Source organism: Melospiza melodia, chromosome 3, assembly GCF_035770615.1.
Source record: "Melospiza melodia melodia isolate bMelMel2 chromosome 3, bMelMel2.pri, whole genome shotgun sequence".
NCBI lineage: Eukaryota > Metazoa > Chordata > Aves > Passeriformes > Passerellidae > Melospiza > Melospiza melodia.
Genome location: NC_086196.1, coordinates 117,363,903 through 117,384,584, shown reverse-complemented (window position 1 = coordinate 117,384,584; position 20,682 = coordinate 117,363,903). Strand labels below are relative to the sequence as shown.

Below are 20,682 nucleotides of genomic sequence, written 5' to 3'. Positions count from 1 at the left end.
AAAAAACCAAAACATTTGAGGAGGGAAACAGAAGCTCAGGAAGAGAAATCCTGGCTGCCTGGAAGACAGTGGTCCAGACCAACTTCTGCAGAGCCAGATTTTTGACCCGGGAATGTCGCCTAACTCGGGTGGAGAGCATGAAGAAAAGCTTGCCCTTACTCCTTGTACAGCCCATGGTTTTGAAAGACAGATCTTTCAAAAGTCAGCTGTGCTTTAAATCCAAGCTCCTTGAACCATATGGTCAGTTTGGAGCAAGGTATGCTTTGCTTTTTCTGGCCAGATGTACAAAGTCCCTGCCTCCTTCTAGTCCTTGTACTTGCACCTTAAGGTTTGTAGGCAGCTCATTTTTCAGTCCCTCTCTTCTCTATGCAGATGATATGTATCATAGACAATTCTCCTTGTTTTGTCTGATGCTGTAAATACATATTCCTGAATAAGTACTGTCATCAAGAGGTGAAGGTTACTGTCCAAGAACCCTGCTGTGGGTAGGCTTGGGTGTATGGATCTAGAAACACTGGGGCAAATGTTACTTCACAAATATTAGAGTTTAAAAGTGAGAGAAACAACCAAAAAATCTAAATATTAGAAACCAAGATATCTGAAAGGAAGATTTCAGTAATTCCAAAGAGTTCTTCCAGGTTATTATTGCAAATTAGGAAATTAAGTGTGAGCACATGTAGTACAACTCTGCTTCTTTGTCATTAGAAATTATCTTCAAAGGAATTTAAGATCTCATCATTTCCACCTGCCTCTTATTTAATGATACACTAACCAGAAGAGGTCTGAATTTTATCTGCATTATTAGTTTCAGCTCTCTCATGCTAACTTCCTGATGATACAGAATAATCACAAGTATGAACTGAAATTCTTGTGTGAGAAGAATATGAATTTTGTCTGTTTTGCATGGATTATGTTTATAGACTGAATAAATTAGAAAAATAAAAGAAAATATTGACTCAACCACCACTTTTATTTACCCTTGCATTGTACAAGAATTCTGCAAAGCCCTTGTTCTCTTGCTTCCAACAAACACTTGATTTCCAGCCAAACAGTCAAAATCAGCATTAAAATATTGGGTTTTATCATTTGACCCTCAAAGCACTGAAAAAAATCACAATAATTTAAAAAACTACAGAACAAGATGCTGCTGTGTTTTGTAGTTCAAATCAACATTTGTAGCATCAAATCCAGTAGAACACTTGAAATTAAAATATTCCTTTTTTGTTTTCTTTCCTTTTTCTTCTGGTAGATATGCAAAATGATAGAACTATGCTGAATATCAGCAGAACCATAAGCTGAGGAACCCAGTAGTCACCTACCCATGACACCAGCTGAAAAGGAAAGTGTCTTTTGTAATCAGGTGTTTTAAAGTAGGACAGTACAAGGCATATGCTGTAGTGAGTCTGACTCTCATTAACTATAAATCACAGCTTCATTACTCGGCAAAGCAACCCTCCTGAAAGTGAATAGTAGCATGAAATGAGAACTGGGCTCTTGCTTATTGAAACTGAAGCCAAAACCAACCAACCAAACAGAATCCAGCCATCATTCAATACATAGGGCATTGTTTCAGATAATACCCAGAAAGTGATAATTAGCTGCTCTTCCTAGAATGCCTTGAGCCCCTGCTGTGTAGCCTATTGGTATTAGCATTTTCTTTTGTGGTGAAAAGACTATTTGGATCTAGTAATTGAGTTAAAGGAACAAACCACCGATTCAATTTCACATTCACTAACACCAATTAAATGAAAAACATGGCAAAGTCCTGCCACAGCAGTCTGGCTTTAGGTTGGAAAAGAATAAGCAGACTCTAAATGGCAATCAGCTTCTCTGTGGGTTCTACTGGCAGACCGTGGCTTCTGATGTGAAACTCATCTTCATGACTGAAGTCCAGAGTATGAGTCTGTCTGCGACATTGTATGGTTTGATTTGGTTTGATAAGCATGCTTAAATATTTTTTTAGGATCTAAATTAGTAATATTACCATCATGCAGTAATGCCTGGAGCTTTTGTAACATTCACAGGGAAAGCACAGTCGGGTTTGTGCTCAGCATGAGTTAAAGACCTTTGCAAATGGAGACTCTGGCGTAGTTTCACACGTAGATCCCTGCTAATGTCTCCCCTATCTCAGCAGTCCAATTTAACCACGCACCAAATACATTATTCATACTGTTCTAATACAAACAATTCAATTTGCACTAACAGTCACTCAACAACAATTGTTTTCTACCTAATCTCATCATGTTAATATTGATACTATATAAATACACTTAAGTGATCAGAAACTGCTAACAGCCAGTGCCCTGCAGATGACAATAACAGTTATTAACAAGAAAACTTCAAAATACATTTCTTTTCTCCCACAGCCTTCTGAGATTAAAAAAAAAGCAGAGAAAAACTGTGAATGCAAAGTGACTTGAATTTGGCATAGCTAGAGACTGAGATCTGCTGTGTGAAATATGGGCTTTATTTAAAATAGGTCATTAGTGCAGCTGTTGAAAGTGTTTATATCTAATTGCTACTAAGCTATGTTCTCAGAAAGCAGTATTTTGTGGGTATAATTCTGGTCATAGAGCTGTAACATGGAGCTAAATATTATTTAAAATATTTATTTTGCACTCCAGAGGCGTGACAAATACATCTAAATCAGACACAGTTCCTGGCCAAGATGATGACTGGAATTGGTCCAAATACAAAAACAATGCAGCTATTTTCTGGATTTGTGAGTGAACATGTCAGACTTTGCCTTTTATATGCTCCTAACATTCAAGGGTCTTTCCATACTTCCTTGCCTTGCCTAGCCTCCCTTTTTGCATACAATGCATGCAGGGAGCACAATTTGTCAATAGAAACAGCAGCTCCAGCCCTGGTGCAGGGGAAAGATTGGCTCGTGCACAGGAGAATGCTTGGAATGGCGTGATAAACAAGGTTAATCGTGTCTAACCAGCTGCACTCATCTGCCCCACTGCAGCACAAACAATCCTGGAAAACCAGGTGCTTCTGAAAATGAGACCATTCAGGGCAGTGAAACTTGTGACTGTGACTGGATCAGGAATCCAAACCAGTAACGTCTTGTTTCTCTTTGTTATCTGCGCAGGGAGACCTGCACGGCTAGGTTGCATTTGGACAGTTAATTTTTAACATCTGAAGTTAGGTGTGATGAAGCCAGGCTGAAGTCAGCACAGGGGAAAAAAAAACTTGCAAACTGCATCATCCAGTTCTGGGCTGCATTAAGGTGAGGGTGTAGCTGCAATATCACTCACTGGGAGCAGCCAACCAAACCATTGGTTTCAACATGTGACAACTGCATCATAGTGCTTCTTTTGCATGCATAGTGTTACATAAGTTTTGGCCCTGCTCAGGAGAGAAAAATACAGACTTCTACAGGTCTCAGACGGTACTGCCTCAGTGCTCTGAGTAGCACGGTTCTAACCATCTGAATCATACTTCCACTGCTGCTTAGGCTTCAAAGTCTTTCTACACCAGCACTCTCAGTTTCACCAATACAGAGAAGCATAAAATACCACATAATGCATGGCAAAGTGTTCTTTAAATGATGGCATTTAACCCTGAAGTAAAATTAAAATACCTAAATGCTAGAAACTGGGGGAGGCTGTTTCAGTTATGTGTTGGTTTTCAAACTCTCTTAAAATCATAATCAAGTACCACTGGAAAATTTTAAACTGATCTGTCCTGTAAGCTAAGAAAATTCCAGACAATTCATTGAGGGGAGACTATAAAGACATTGTTAATCCTCCAGTGAGTCTTGTTATTCTGTAATAAATTGATTAGTCATCTGGCAGCCCCTGGATTTGATCTAATCATCCACAGAACACAACTGGCAGAAGAGCCAAAACACATCTCCTGTGCATGGCAATCTCTCAAGTCTGAAACTTGGTTCCAAAAATAACAAGAAAAGAAAATTAGGCGTACTTAGTACCAACACCAAGATGAAGCAGGGGGCAGGGGGGAAGAGGAAAGATGGCTGAAGATTCGTTGCACAGGATTTTTGCACATCTTTTCACTGGTACTGAGGTTAGTCAATGTTCAGCCTTTGTGGGTCCTCATGGGAAGGTGGATGCCATGAAGAAGCAGCTGCCTGAGTGTTTGTTATGAGGACAGCTCTCAGATGAGGCAATTCTGACAAGAAAATTCAAGTTAAGCCTTCAAAGTGGGTGCCAGGGAAGAATTGTGCAGTGCAGTAGCTATATATGGAGAGTCAGGCATGGGAACAGGGCATTCCACTCTGCTGCATATGCTTCACTGCTTCCCTGACAGCTAAAAATAGGATGTCACGCATGGGCATCAGTAGAAGCAAGGTTTATTAAGAGAGAGGAAAACTAATCTTTTTTTCTAGTTACCTTTCTTAACTTGACTGCATTAAAATCTAACTGAAATCTCCATTCAAAGATCATTTTTAAAATACAGATTTTTGTCCTATTATATTTAATTAAATTCATCCATAAATTATTCGTCCATAAATTTTCTGTAAGTCCATGTGATGCAGTCCATGTAATGCTATTTTTGATATTATATCCTATTTGATTCCAATATTTCAATTTTTCACAGCTTAAAAAATAGTCTAAAATGCCAAATTGCATTAACAGCAATATTTCCACTCATGCCATCAAATCTTAATCTCCAGATTTAAAATATATTGTTATCCAGAGAACCATTTCTTGGGAAAGAGTTGATTTGGTTTGGATCTGATTTAGTGAGAACTGCTTACAAGCAAAACAAACAACTTCAAAATTTATTTTTAAAAATATCTGCTATGTATGAACTAAATACATCCAGGAAATTATATGATAATATTTCCCCAAAATAAGCATGAAATATTTTCACCAAAATGAACATAATAATTTAGCATTATTTGATCAAATAAATCTGCTGTTTCTGAATCACCTCTAGGGCAAGAAATGAGATATTGTTAAATTAAGCTTTGAAATATATACTATCCCTGAACATATCCACAATAAATATTGTGTATGTATGTAATACCTGTTATTAAATGAAATAGAAAAAGTCTGTTTTGAGAAAAAGCCTTTAGGCAGAACTATGTCACTTTTGCAGTAAGAAAAACTTCTCTTTTCAAGATATATTTTTTACTTTGCCTTTATAGGCATTTTGTACTTTTACCTTCCTGGCTACCCTATTTTGTCACCAGTATTGGTGTGTACACTCCAATTTGACTTCTCTCTAGGATCCTTGGAAGGCTGATGCAATTTGCTCTGATGCTAATCCAAGCTGATAAAAAGCTGGTAATTCACTAAGTGAACCTCACAACTGGCCAGGCTGCAGCTGGCTATGAGAGAGTACCGGAGCTTTGAAAATTCAGGGATGAGATCCCAACAGAAAATACTGGTTCATCTCTTTGGGTCTCCAGAGAAGAAAAGCAAATGGATAATCAACATCACCTTTGGACAAACTCAGTCCAACTCTGCATGCTCCACTTAGTACTGGTAGTGATTCAGACACTCCAAACATCCCTATTCTGAGTCTGAAAGTTCTAGACATTTACATAACTTTACATGTAAACGTCGTGCCAGCAAGTGACCCGATGATATCATGGGCTATGTGCTGTGGGAATGCTACAGCTTAGGCAAGTGTTTGTAACCTTTAGCTGAAACCCACTCAGGGATGGAGCTGCAATTTTACTACATGGGCCCTGATCACCGGCTGAGCCTATGGGGCTTCTTCCATGATCCATTTCCACACAGAAATGCTACACCATAGGAGTAATATAATGGCACAAGACAGAAAGTCTGAAGGACTGTCTAACAAAAATCACATTCAAATAACTTAGGATTCCCTCTCACCTTAGTTATTAAGAATTAAAGTGCGGACATGTGATTGAAGTGAACAAAAAAGCAAGACAATGGTGTTATAAAAACAACACCATTAAAAATTAGATGCAGTCATCTAAATGTAATGGCTGCAATCCTGACTAACTTACACTTTCTCTGTAACTGTGCTCTGACAGCTCTCATGCGGAATTTTGAGTTATGATCTTAAAAAAATTATATTCTAAAAAGCCTTGTCCTTATTCTACTCTTCAAAAAAGCCTTGTCATGGGGAAAAATACTGTAATTAAGCGTGTTCTCAGCGAGCACCCAAAACATGCAGTAAAATGCTGAAAAAACAATGTTTTCCTGTAAGCACTTAGTTGCTAGCTAATCAGTCTGGTTTTATAAATGAATGTTCCACAGGATCCTCTTTCATGGCAGCTACAGCATTTTGTTAAGTTATTAAGTGTCAGACATAGAGGAATAAATTTTCATACTTTTCTATTTAAAACTTGGATTGCAGAAAAATGAAGGATACAACACTTTGCCTGGGATTAGACCAGTAATGGATATTTCTAAAACAAAACTTACTTCATATTTGTTTTGTACAAAAATATGATCCTTTTAATTCTAGAAATTGAGAGTTTCTGTCAGTCAATCCATTTTATTGCTGTACTTATTGTATGTGATACTTGCCCTCATGACATTTCACACATCAGATAAAATTTTGCTTTTCTCATTTCTCATGTTGTTCCTGCCATCATAAAGTATAACACCATCATTCAAGGCACAAGGAGGAGTTGCTTATTATCCCTTAACTGACTCACACCCTCAGCTTCTGGGTTTCAGGCACTTAAGCTCTCTCAGATAAATACCATACAGTATTTTAAATTATTTTCTTTCATTCTCATATAGACCTTCACATACACTGAAACCCAAGGAAGATTTCAGCTGGTTTTGCTCGGCTTTCAAACCCAAATCACTTTCAATATCAAGCTAGGAGTACACCAGGAGATTCTCAGTTAAATAAGCCAGCTCTAAAGCCAGTGTGCTCCTATATTAACATCCCAGATTAATCACAGCTGTCCATCATGCTGCAATTCTGCCCTTTGCAGATGCACACAGCAATTACTCTGTGAGAGCTGAAGTGCCGGAGCAGACACACACCTGACTCAGGATTCTAGAAAACCTCAGCAGCAGCCCAGGCAGGAAAACAGGATAGGTCACAGCAAGAGGAAGCAGCCTTGCTCACTTGGCTGTGCTTGTTAAATGCCTGGATAAAGCACAAACGCCCTGGGGTGACCTCCCTTTGTGCAAGTCTACTGTGCTGCCTTATATGATCACCATACTTATGTAACATATTCTGCAACTGAAGGAGGAGAGGAAGCCGGTAGATTTTTTTTTCCTGGCTTTCTTTGGCTCTTCAGAATTCTTTTACTGAACTACTGAGAGATGGGATCAAATCTATGGATACCACTACCCCTCTTCATCCCCCAGATCTGCTTTTAGGGGCCAGGAAGTATACAGGTCTATGGGACCCAGTAAAACCTCTCCCAACACAGTTATCGTCATCAGGCTTCAAAATATCAGAGACTTGCAAACATCTTCTTCACCTCTCTGGTACTTCAGTTTCTCAATCTAAGTCCTGTCTTGCAAGTTTATAGCAGGGCTTATAAAGGGCTTTCACACCCAGAAATCTCAGTATTAAAAATATCAAATTAATGAATCTTCAGAATTACACTCAAGTACATCCCTGTCAGTGTTCAAAGCAAGGTTGGATTGAGGTCTGAGCAATGAAAAGAGTCCCTGCTCATGACAAGGTGTTGGAATTAGATTTTTAAGGTTCCTTCCAACCCAATCTATCCTACATCACAAAAATGAGAAAGTGCATAAGGAGGCAAGAATCAGTTCAGACTACCAAGCATTTAAATCATCAGTACAAAATTACGCTAAATCCTTGGTAATTAAAAATACTCATGAAACACTTGAATGATATCTACAACTTGCATGAAGCTGAAACAAGGTTACATTTTCCACAAGAATGCCAACTATATTCCTTCTTCTGGCTTGCTTTATAAAGAGGAGTGATTTGGCAGGTTTCTTAAGGAAAGGAGACCAAACAACTTCTTTGTTGCATTGCCATGGAAATACAAATACAAACAGAGCACCTCCGGCTTCCACAGGCTCCAGTCATTCACAGCTCAAAATCACCATAGAGCATGAGATGTAGCAGACCCAGGTAACAGTAGAATTCATTTGTTTCTCCCTTTCTGAAACTTTTCCTGAATTGTAGATCATATATGTGAGATCCAGCATGCCCTTACTGCAATGCTGCCATTATTCTGAATTTGTTTGTGACCCTACCTTTCTCTGTTTCAGCTGGGAATAGAAGCAGGAATACTAAAATGCCATATGAAAGGCTATGTATGTTTCCCTTTTTTTTGATGAGAAATAGAAAATTCCAGAAACTTCTTGAGTTTTTATAAGGTTCTTAGCCTGTTTGTTTTTTTTTTTTTTAATAAAGTAAGTCTTTCCTTCATTAAACCACCAAGTATTTTGAGGGGTGATCAATGAGCCACAACACTCAACCTTCAAATTTTCTTCCTGTTTTACTCCTGAAATTTTGTGGAACCATTCCAGCCTGTTTCAGCAGGCACCCTAATGCCTCCTCCCTATCTGCATGCCATGAAGAGGAAATGAACCAAGTATTACATGGAAAAGTTATCAGTGAGATCAAAAAGGCAAGCAGGTGAAAATCATTATCCTAGAAATTAATTGGAATGGGATGTGTAAGAAGTGGTTAAAGTAAAAGAAAATTGAGGAAAAAAGTGCTTTGTTAAATGTCTTCTCTGAAACTACTTGCTGCTGTTTTTTAGAGATAGAATCTCTAAACTGCCTGTAAGTACTCCTTATCTATATTTTCATTTATGTAAAAGGAGGAGGAGCTGTAGTGTCACCCTGCAACTAGGCAATTTGCATCCCTTTTCATACATTTTTTGCTATAAATAGAACTACTGATTTTGTTCAATCTTCAGGTGTGTCCAATGCTTCAGACTAGTTGGACTCTCCCCCCGATCAGGATTACAAGTGTTCACTGTGGTAATATTAAATATTTTACATACAACATTGCCCCCTACACAGCTACAATCAGCAGCCTGTAACTTTTTAAGAGGCTCTCCTGAGCTTGGCAACACCTTTTTTAAACAGGCAGTTTATCTTCTGATAAGAAACAGAAATACTTCATTTATACTTGTTTAATGCTCTTAGAGCCTGTGCACGCAGTTTCCATAACAAGATAGGAAAAACAAGCCAAGTCTTCTGCGTGGGATTTTTCTGATCTCCAGGATATAGGAACACACCTATGGTATATTGCCGTATGAGTCATTGGGTTGCTGATGTCATGCAGTGTGTACTGTTAGGCTCAAGTAAGCGATAGAGAGAGTTCACTACAGGACAATAGCTTCTGGTACTCTGACGTATCACCTGCCTGTTGCACAGCTGTAGCCAGGTATAAAGTTACTTCAAACAAATAAAAATTACATTTAGAAACAAGAAAGCAGCATTCTGTTTTCCATTTGTAATGCCCTGTGACTACAGTGCTGAGCGTGGAAAATCAAAATCTGCGCTGCCATTCGTCCCTCCCTCCACCTCGCTGCCGCTGGGCTCCCTGGGCACCCTGCAAAGCCGTGGCAACCCAGGCGTGCCACAGGCAAGGAGAACTGCAGGAAGGGCTGCCAATTTTTCTTGTTCCTCAAGGTCTTGCAAAGTGCTTTTAAATCTGGCTCAGCAAACAAAGCACAAGCCACACTCCTGAGGGGTTCGCAGCATTTAAATAAGAGTCTCGCGTTACTATCCAAACATGAATCGGCGTGGGTGTTGTCAGAATGTACTCTCACACATCCTGACACACACAGCGTGAGGAGACAAAGCAGTTTATTTCAAGAGAAAAGGCACCAAGACATTGCTGAGCCCTTGGACAAGTGAAAATGAGGCTTTGCAGGGGTCCCCATAACAGGTGGGAACACATACAGGGTTCCAATGGTTTGCAAGGACAGCTTTGACTGCAGCAAAGGAAACAAAAATAAATGCAGCTGGCTGCTGCTGTGAAGAGGAATTGTTTGCCTACAAACCTGTTGGACATCCTAGACCATCCCTCAGCCAGGTATTCTCTAGGCATACAGCATAGCATAACACATCTTTTTTTAAAACAAATCTAGTAAAATACAGTGACAGTTCAGTGTCAAAGTCAGGTTTTTTGGCCTTACTTCCAATATTGTCTCTTAAACTCTGTCACAAGATCTAGGACCTGCTCCCTTGGATTTCCAAAGTGGTTTTTTTCTCAACCACTTCTCTTTTATCCTATGGAAAAAACAACTCCAGCCACTCCCTTCAGGCTCTTGAGGTGAGTCCATTCCTGTATCTTCTAGGTTAATTTTTTTTTTTTTTTTGCAAATAATCCTTTTCCACCATTCTTTATGCTTTCACCTTCCAAAGAATTGTCACCACAGCAAGGAACCAAATTCTCATTTGTTTAATTCACTCTTTCCTTAGAAATCAGGACAAGTATGGAACAGTTAGAAAGAAGCCACATCCTAACCTTAATTTTAAGTATAAAAATGCATGTTATGACGTAAGAATCATCATCCTTTTCTGGATAGTTTGCAAATAAAGGGGAAATTACTAAGACTAACAAAATTCACTATAAATAGTTTATCCTTGACTGTTAGATGAATGGATGGTTAGATGGAGGAGCAGAATATGTTCTTTAGAGGATCTCTAGATAACACCTTGAATATTTATGGTTTCACAGACTGCATAGATCCTTCTGCATAGGCCCTTTTTACTGATAGCAGATATAATGATATTAGGAAAAATTTCTTCACCAAAAGAGTAGTCAAGCATTGAAACAATCTGCCCATGAAAGTGGTGAAGACCATCCCTGGATGTATTTAAAAGATGTGCAGATATGGCATTTGGGTTTTGGCAGTGCTGGGCTAAGTGTTGAATCTTAAATGTCTTTTCCAAGCTAAACAATTAAAAGATAAATTACACAAACTGGGGATGCATTGTCAGGAAAGGATCTGAACAGACTCCTTACAGAAGAAATTGGATTTCTTGTTTTGAAAGGGAAAATAATTTAAGCAGAAAGAAATAAAGAACAAATTATACCCTGAAATGAATGGTGAGAAAGAATACATTGCTCGATCTAAGGGTAGATTTGTGTTGTTGATTTTAGACAATTGTGAAAAACAACATTAAAAGAACACACCGACAAAACAAACAAACAAGCAAACAAACAAACAAAACAAAACAAACAATCAAAAAAACCACAACCAAAAAAATCCTTACCAAATACAACCCCAGAATGCAACAAAATAGTCATTTCCCTTGCTGAATTACTAATACTATTCATTAGGCTCTTATCTGAAATACCTTGATTATGAAAAGAAGAATACCAGATGGGGTAGATGCAGAGAAGGCTACTGAGGTGTCTGAAAAGTGAAGAGTCAATCCAAAAGGAGAAGGCCATAGAAATTATTGTACCTGTTTTCAGCAGGCTGACTAGCAAGATACGGACTGCTGTCTGACAGGGCCAGAAGGTAAACAGGCCGGTCACAGAATAATCTCAGCTCATCAAAAACTAGCTGCGAAAGAAGCATGGTAAGGAATCAGATACACGTTTTTTACCTAAAGGCTGATATCTATAGAAATAATAGTAGCAGAAAAGTAATTTGGTTTCAATCTTGAGCCATTAATCAGCAAGGTGAAATTGTGTTTATTGTGATAGCAGAAAACAGACCTTGAAAATTCAGAAGTTCTCCTCCAGTTGTCTTATTTAATATTTGTTGAACTATATTTGCAAACCTGAAAAGAACATCAGCAGGATACAGAGAAAATAAAGGAACCACCCCAGTACAGTTCATGTGGCTTAGACAAGTGTTTAAATACAGCCAGTTGGACCCATATTGGAGGCCAGAGTTGCTCTCAGACCTGTGTGGCCCTGGAATAGCTGTTTGTTGTTGGTGGATGCCTGCTGGTTCTGCTGAGCAGGGTAACTCAGAGAAGTGTCTCTGCTGGTGGGCACAGGCAGACTCCATCCTGCCACCTTCAGCCCCTCCCACCACCGTAACCTTGGGCTGCTTCCCTGCAGGAGCAAGCATCCTTCAGCAACCACAGGGTGCTGACTCCTTCAAACTGCAGATTAATTCAGGGATTTTTTAATATTGATTTATGGTTGAGAACAAAGTGTTCGTTATTAAGTTGGCGAAGATACCCAAGTTCATTTTATTAGCAAAGATGGACAGAACTCTGCAAGGCTGCATGATTTTAAGTGCTTAAAACAAATTTCAAATATCATAAGTAAAATCCAGATTTTTACCCACACACCATCTATTAACTCTTTAATAATTCTGAAAAAAAAATAGATAAGAGGATATCAGCACACATTCAGGGATCTTACTGAATCAGCTGGAGAAAACATTTGGGAACTGCTGGTGACAACTTTCCAACAATTATTCAATATGCTGGTTTTACACTTCTGCCAAGATCCTGATGAGTTCAAATACAAAGCCCAGGTTACACAGTAATCTATAAACCAGGCAAATAGTGAATGAAAAACCATAGTGGAGTGAAATCCAGAGTGAAATCATAGTGGAGAAAAAGAAAAATAACAGTGAAATATACAACAGTGAGATACTTAGCGTTAATGGGTCCTGCAGCACGAGTGCAGATTCTGCAGTTAGAGAAGACCTGGAGAAAGATGAAAGAAAATAGCCACTGAAAGAGCAAAAATTTTAAACCTGGAAGACCTACAAAGTGTGGAACCATATGCCTTTGAAAAGCTTCAGAGAAGTTATGTTTCCATTTCTTGTCAGGAGAATAAGAGCAACAAGACATTTACCTGTGTCAGGAAGTGTCAGATATAAATCTTGTTATGCAACTTGATCATGGAATTTATTTCTCCAGGATGTCAGTGATGCCAAATATCTAGGTAAACTGAAATGGTAAATATATTTTTGGAAAGGGAAAAATATCCGGTGTTGTAACAATCAATGTTAGTATTACAAAATATATGGGTATGAAAAGAAAGGTATGAAATAATTTTTCATAGTTTATTCCCATCATCCACATTTCCTAGGGAAAAAAGGAATTCCCATCAATCAGATGAGGTTATTGCATCTTTTAATTATTAATACTTTTCTTTTCATTATCTGGTTCTACTCATCTTCAGAAAAGGCAAAGAAAGCTATTCTCTTATACTGGCAATTTCAACAGTAAAACTTTCACGGAGAGTAGGAGGAGGCCACACAGAAATATGTTTGTTAGCAAAAGAGAAGATAAATGGTATTTTCAAAGCCTATTAATTCCTCTTGCTCTACTGAAGGCAAGAAAATCCTTACTATGCACTCTGCTGAGAAATAGTCCCAAGCTTTTTCTGTGTTCCAACATTACAGATTAATGAGGATATGATACACACAGCTATGAGCATTTCCCTATTAACCTTGCAGGTTTACCAAGACAGTTAATACATCAGACTTGATGGCAGTACTTGGTGATAGCAGGTCAGGCTTTTTGCCAGCACTTACCCACAAAATGCATTTTTAAAGAGTAAGAAAAGTAAGAGAAATGGCTGTCAGGCCAAAATGGATATAAATTGGAGAGACAGGTGTCTTTAAATAAAAAATCCCTGGAAGAGCAGTCCTCAAAGATTTTCCAGAAGACATGTATTTTAATCTATTAATTCCTTCTCTCCAATCTCAAAAAGTTATGCAGTAAGCTTGTTAGGGGCAGGACTGGTATGTTGACTGGCCATAGGTATGGAGTGCCCTGAGATGCCATCTGAGCTGGTGGTTATAACACAGGACCCATGGAAGGAGAGCAGACCCATCTGCAAGGGCAGTCAGAGGCCAGGCAGGCTCCTTGAGGGTATCTCATGTGACACCAGATGTGTTTGGGTGACTTAATCTGGACCCCAGGACACACAGCTTCATTGGTTTCATAGAAAAGTATTAATTAATGATGTCTGAAATTGTAGCTGAAAGTTTGATCCAAAATTATGACACAGCATAATTAAAACTCATCTGTTACCAAAATTTTATAATAAGAAAACAAATAGAGAAGTATGAACACCAGTCTTGTATGGTTTGCTAATGCCATTCTGGGATGAGACTTTAAAACTTTAGTCTTGGTTCTGCATTAATATCTTATGCTGTTTATCAGCATAAGGATACTCCCAGTTCTTTGAAGACTTACAGAGGAGGAGAGGAAAACAAGAATTCTGATCATGTTATTAACCTTAGGAAACTGCTATAAAAGAAACTTGTATGAACTTCCTGACAATTAGTACATAATTCTAAAAATACTGATTTAAAACTTAACCATACTCTCACAGAGATGTTTGTTAAAGTGTAATCAGTCAAACCTGTTATGCCCAAAGGAGAGTTTTTAATGTATGTGCCTTTTGATAGCCATCCTAATCTTTACTGAATTTATGACCAAAATTGTGATCCAGGAAGGCAAAAGAATTATGGATTTCATCTTAAAATACAGTATCTTTCATCAAGGGAAATATGTGTCTGGGAAAGAAATTATATAACCTTCCATTGACATGATTTTGTATATTCTTTTTCTCTAATAACAAGATCTGAAATAATATTTAGAAATCAAAGTGTTACTAAAATCTAGTTTAAGATCAAACAATTTCATGTACAACACTTCTGTCTGTATCATGTAGCTTTTGTGGCTTAGTAATCATATTCTCATCTCCCTATTATAAAAAATACTTTCTTCTTGCTGCTATGATAAAAAACAGTAAAAACTAGGAATTAAACATCCAGGGGAAATAATAAACCAACTATAAAAGGCACTACAGCATCAAGAAGCAAAAGCAAGAGAGAGGAATAAAAAAAGTGGAAATATGTATTTACTGCTGTTTTTTAAGTGTATGTGGTTAATTGTGACAGAGGAAGGCAAATTTTTTTTACAGAATTGAAGAATATTTTGAAAAGAAAAATACCTCACAAGCACAAGATAAGGAATTACAATAGTGCAGATCAGGAGGGTCTTCAACATGAAGCTTTTTCTTGTAAAGTGAAATTTCATATTAGTTGTTTATAAGAAGTCACATCAGTTCCACGATCCTACCAATGTGCAGGAAATTAGTGTATAAAGACAGATAGCTAAATCTATAATCAAATTGTGTGTCTCTGTGTGTGTGTGTGTTTGTGTGTGTGTGTGCTCACATGATGACAACACTGAAGTAATCATGAGGACTCCTGATGACAAAATTGAATAAAAGCCCATATAAAATACTGGTAACAGATATCACCTCTTGTGAGTGTCCTGATATTTTACCCTTTTCCTCACTTGACATTATAATTTTCTACAGCAGAACATAAAGCTCTACAAATTCTAAACATATGCACCAAGCAGCAGAAGCAGCCAAGAACCAAGTCCCTATCAATAAGTAAACTTTGAGCAGAAAAGCACACTTCTCCCTGTTTTCAACCTTTCAACATGCTTATCTGGAAATGGACTTTCCTCCCTCCCTGTTTGCTAGTCTCCCCCTTCCTCCCCAGCCAGGAGCTGGAAGAGTCTTGCTGACACCTGGGTACTGCTTTTTCTCATTCAGTGCCTACAAAGCTGATCTCCCATCCTAAAAGTCAGCTGCACAGCAAGGAAACCAAGAGGGCCCAGTTAACCCAGGTGCATGGGGAGCATGACAGAGCACCGTGGGCTCCTGTGGGTTTCTGCTGTCCCTCCTCTCGGGCAAGGGTAAGTTTGTTTGCCTTCTCTAGTTCAGCAGCCAGCGCATAGCTCACTGCTGTCCTGAGGGCAGCCTGGGAGGGCATTAGCCAAGAGGATGATGGCTCTGTGTAAAGCAACATAAAGAACTTCCTTCTCTGACTTCCGTCATTTCTGATGGAAAAGGTCAAAATATAATATTTATTTTTTTTTCTTAATTCCCCCAATGAAATTTTGCCTACGTGTGAGAAGACAGAAGTGGCAGGTTAGAACTCTCTGTTCTGAGCACTGACCTTCCACCTGCCTTACAGAGCAAAGCTGCAGGAGTTCTAAGCTTGATGAAAAGTTGCAGCTTAGCTCTAAGGCCTCTGACATTACATTAGCAACAGCACACTTAATGGCACACCTTTGAAAGAACTGAACATCCTAAGCATAAATTAATCCACTTGGGGATTTCAGAAACATCAGGAGAAACCCTGAGCTCTGGTTTGTAGCTCTTATCAAGGTAGTCAGACTTACCAATCATGATGTCATTATCAAAAAGCTATTATCAAATAGGCCAACAGCCTATTTACTAGTACCTCATGCTAGAAGAATAAATCTCTCTTGGATACCATGAAGTTGTATAGCATTTTCCTTGCCAAAGCAGCTTGTGTTCACAAAACTTAAATGCTAATTACTTAAATACTAATACCTGAAAATATGTTTAGGACTTGGGAATTGTCAAGCATTCACGCAACCTCCAACAAGAAATCTTCCAACATCCTGCAAGAATTCTTCACTTGCCAAATACAGGCAGATGCCTGGAATTAAAGATTCAAGGTTTCCAGCCCCACCTTCACAATGGCCTCTGAGCCTCATCTTGAACAGATCCCATGTCCACTCACTTGTTTCTTTTGCTTGAAGTGGGTAAATTCTGTCCCAAAATTCACAGAGTTTTAAGGGGGATCATTTATTTGTCTCTGGCAGTGTTTTGTGTGCTGGCATAAGAATCAAAAATGACATTTAAAGAAGACTGTTGTGATTTAGGAATAGTATTCTTCATTTTAGTGTTCCCACTGAAGCATTCCAAATCACGCATCCCTCGCTCTCTCACTCCCCCCTTTCAGTCCCCCTGTGGCAGGATGGAGAAGAGAATTGGAGGCACAAAGGGTAAAGATCACAGACTGAGATAAGAACAATTTACTGGAAAGAGCAATGGAATAAAACAAACAGTAACAGCAGTAATATCGGTGACAGAGCGAGTTGGCACCACCTGACCTCTGTCTCTTCATGCCGCACTTACTCAACCAGAAGGGACCCCATCCTCAGAAAATGACATGAGCTGGTACAGAATAACCTCCAGGTCCTGGCCATGTCCCCTCCTGGCTACTGCAAAAACTAACTTTATTCTGGCTGGAACCAGGACAGACCTGATACTAACACATGTTTAGTGTTAGTATCACTAACACTAACACCTCTAACATTTGCACCCAGGAGAAAGAGGATGGCAAAACCAGCCTCACCTCAACACATCTGGGTAATAAAAGAGTTGACTCCTGCTCCCAGTCAGCAAAATTATGTAACACAGCTGTCCTTTAGTCAATGCAGTTTTAGATTACCCTCTCTAGTTGGCAATATTATTACATTTATCTTTCCACTTATCAACCAATATCTAATCTTCAAACAGCATATCCTTTCTACTTGAGTAACAGAATAAACAGCATAATTATATGAAGGCAATTAAGCAAACATTGCACAACATCACCACCTGAGGCTGTCAGTCTACCAGATACCTCATACTGTCCCAGCCAACCTAACTGACACTTGAAATAATTAGGAAATAGAATGAAAGTGACTCCTGAGCTGTAGACAGGAGCAAGAAGCAGCACTGACAGGCACAAGAGATGGATGGTAACTGTGGATGTTGTGAGTCCATGTCAATGATAGATGGAAGAGGATGTCATACAAGCAGGGAGCACATGTCACTGCTGCCAAGTCTTCCTGTGATTTTGGCAAGGGCGACCATTGGGTTAGGTTTTCTGGTTTAAAAAATTGCCCAGTGAGCAATATCCATTTGTCTTTTGACCTTCCTATGTTCCACCCTTATGCAGGCAAACAATTTTGAGCCTTGTGCAAAAAAGGAATCAAATTATATGTTAATGCATCTTTTGAGGAAAAAATGTTTAGGAAGATTGTTGAGGAAACTAATTCTTGGTTTGATGTCAGTCAGAGCTAGGCTGTCCTAAAGCACTGAGAAAAAACTGAAGTACAAGAAGGGAGAGATTACAGAAGAGGAGAGTGAAAGACAAAGAACACTTTGCATATGAAAAGACAGTAGAAAAGGGTGCTTATTTATCAAAGAGATAGGCAGATATTCTCTTAACAGGAACAGAGGTCATATAGGATAAGATGGAAACACTCAGCCCAAAGGAGTGCTGTACACACCTGAGAGTCAAGCATTAACTAGGGCTGAATTTCAGCCTGGGGAGACAAACAAAAAAAAAAACAACCTGACTGTACTAACCAGCATATATAAAGGAAAAGATATCTAGATATCTAGAATTTACATAAATGAATGCACAGAATCCTGATTCATTAATCAACTACATATATCAAGCACCTCTAAAATAGTTTGATTTGTTTCTTGTTCTTTGCTTACCCATACATTCTATTTTTCAATTTTGCTGAGTCTTACTTTGAATGCAATAAAGGATTTTCCATTTATTTCTATTGAATGTCTTGTGATCAGAACAGACTTTCTCTACACCAGCCAGCTTAAATATTCCTCTCTGTTACATTTGTCCTTGTCAACAGAATAGGTCAAAATAGGATAATTTTTCATCTCTTCCTTTCCCCATATTGAAATTCTGAAAATATTCAGGCAGTTCCAATTCCTAATTACCCCCTTTTATCTCCTTAGATTACTCATCTGGTACTCTTTGCAATCCATTTCCTTCAAATGCCATAAGTAATTAGGTGTCCCTATGGAGTTATTTACCTGTGATTTTTGTCATTTTTTACCAAACCATATCCATTACAACTGCATTGCCCTCTCCGGGTTTTCTGCAAATTTTCTTGCTAAAGAAGTGCCTAGAAGCAGCATTTCAGGAACAATTGAGTGTGAGCTGGCATAGTAACATCTCACTTTTCTAGGTCCCACTCAGCTTCCCAAGCTCACATCAAAAAGGCACACGCAGTGTATCTCCCAGGGGTGCCTCTCTGCATTCTCCTCCATTGCATCTTCTCAGCCAATGCCCTTCAACTCTGATGCAAGGGAAACTTAGACCATAAATTGGTCTAAATTGGGATAAATTGGTCTGCTTGGGATAATTTAACACAATTGTAGACAAAGCCTCTTTAGCAGGCTTGGTGTCAAAGCAGCGATAGTTTTACATTTGCTGTTACACTGCACAACTCACAGCATGTGGTTTCTCCTCCAGAAATTTGAACCTGCCTGGGTGCCAAGTTCCAGTCTCTGAGATGGATGGATGTTGCTCTTCCTCCCCAGCTGGGGTCAGCTCCCTGTGGCAGGACTTTCTCCACACTCCCAGGTGTACATGGGGTGTGACAGCACAGCTATCTCCCCGGTACATCCAAGGAATGAGCTTATCACCTTCAGTCCTCCTTGTGGGCTCCCACCGCGCCCTTTGCCACCACCAACAGCGCCCCAGCCACAGCTCATTCCATGCTGCCTCTTCTGGAAGGCACTCCCTGCCTTCTGCCAGTCTGGGAATGGCTTTTGATTCACATCTTTTCATCAATCTGGGTAAAGGTTGCTGGCGTAAGGTTGCTGCTGCTCACAAACCCAAGACTTTTAACGTGTACCAAATGTTCCCGCAATATGGCTGGCTCACCCCACATTAGCATAAAAAATACACACTGCAAACACATCCAACTGCTTTTAACATCAAAAGGAAGTTTTCCACTGATTTTTATAAGGTCTGAATTGGGGTCTTGTGACCCTGCTACAGTGAAGTATTTACACATATGCCAGATCCTAAGTATGTGAAGAAGCCCTGTGAATTCAATATGCTTCTCAGATGCTTAAACACTTGGCTTAAACAGTCAAGGCCTCAATGTTTATTTTAAGCTGCTGTAACAGTGCCACTGTTATATAAAATAAAATGCATGTGAGAATTCCTTTGTTCCTATGAAAGGAGAAATAGGCCTTTACATTAGTATAGATACATATAATGGGCCTGTTTATATACATATGCACACATATTTACACACATAAAAGTATTGGCATCTTTTCTACTCATCATATTCCTAAAAGTAAAAGTTTTATCTCATTCATAGAATTAACTGCAAAATGCAGCATTTGAGTCCACGTTTTTTACAGTGGAAAAAAAAATTCCTTTTAAATGCCCTTGTCCCAGTGCTGATGGATGCTTTCCAAACCAGGAAACTGTCACACAATAGACAAATCAAAAGCCTTAACCTGAGAAGTAGGAATATTTGCCTTGGAAACATATATACAAAAACTCACAACAACAAAAGGAAGAAAGAGAGTTGGGCAACGTAGTGAAAGATTTACCTCAGAGACCATCAAAAGGAAGAATCATTTCCTTTTTGGCTTTAGGGCAATGTTTATTTAGATTAAAGTGTAAAAGGTATAGTGGAAATAAATGTCCTCATTATTGTCTATAGAACCTTCAAATAGACCTTCATCTTATAATGACACTCAGGAGACATTTTAGGTCTTCTCTCTCCATTCCTTTTCCCTCCTTTATCTCTTTCCTTTTTTTTTTTTTTTCATTTTGATTTGATTTGGTTTTTTAATATATAATATGCAGGGTTCAGCCTTAAAATTCCCTACTGAAATTGAGTGAATTCATGCATATATATGCTGAGCAGCTGCAATTACATGTGACTCAGACAGGGGCAATGCAGCATTTCAACTGCAATGTCTCCAAAAATTAAATGAGAAAAATGAGACTTTACCTTGGGGTAAAGGCTGGCAGACTAACACCGGAAGGGACAGAAACAGTATGTGCCCAGTTCTTCTGTCTCTGATGGAAAAGACTAAATTCTTGCATTGCTTTACAGAAGAACAGATTCCTCCAGATTCACTGCGAGTTGCTTAGAGCAGTATAGAAACAGATGGTGAGGTAAATACCATTTTCTCTTTACTAGCAAATAGTTTCTGCTCTATTATTATTTGATTCTT

General features: G+C 38.8%; 1 long non-coding RNA gene across 2 annotated transcripts in view; it reads left to right on the top strand.

Moving 5' to 3' along the window:
• The first annotated feature begins 11,379 nt into the window (after positions 1-11,379).
• Positions 11,380-20,682, top strand: part of LOC134416829 (uncharacterized) — a 48,889-nt gene continuing 39,586 nt past the window's right edge. Inside the window, exons 1-2 of one of the 2 annotated variants that reach the window (XR_010027423.1) lie at positions 11,380-11,447; positions 15,418-15,560. This is a non-coding gene — a long non-coding RNA (uncharacterized LOC134416829). Of the gene's footprint in view, positions 11,448-15,357; positions 15,561-20,682 lie in introns of those variants that run through there. The other variant, XR_010027422.1, reaches the window with a different exon arrangement.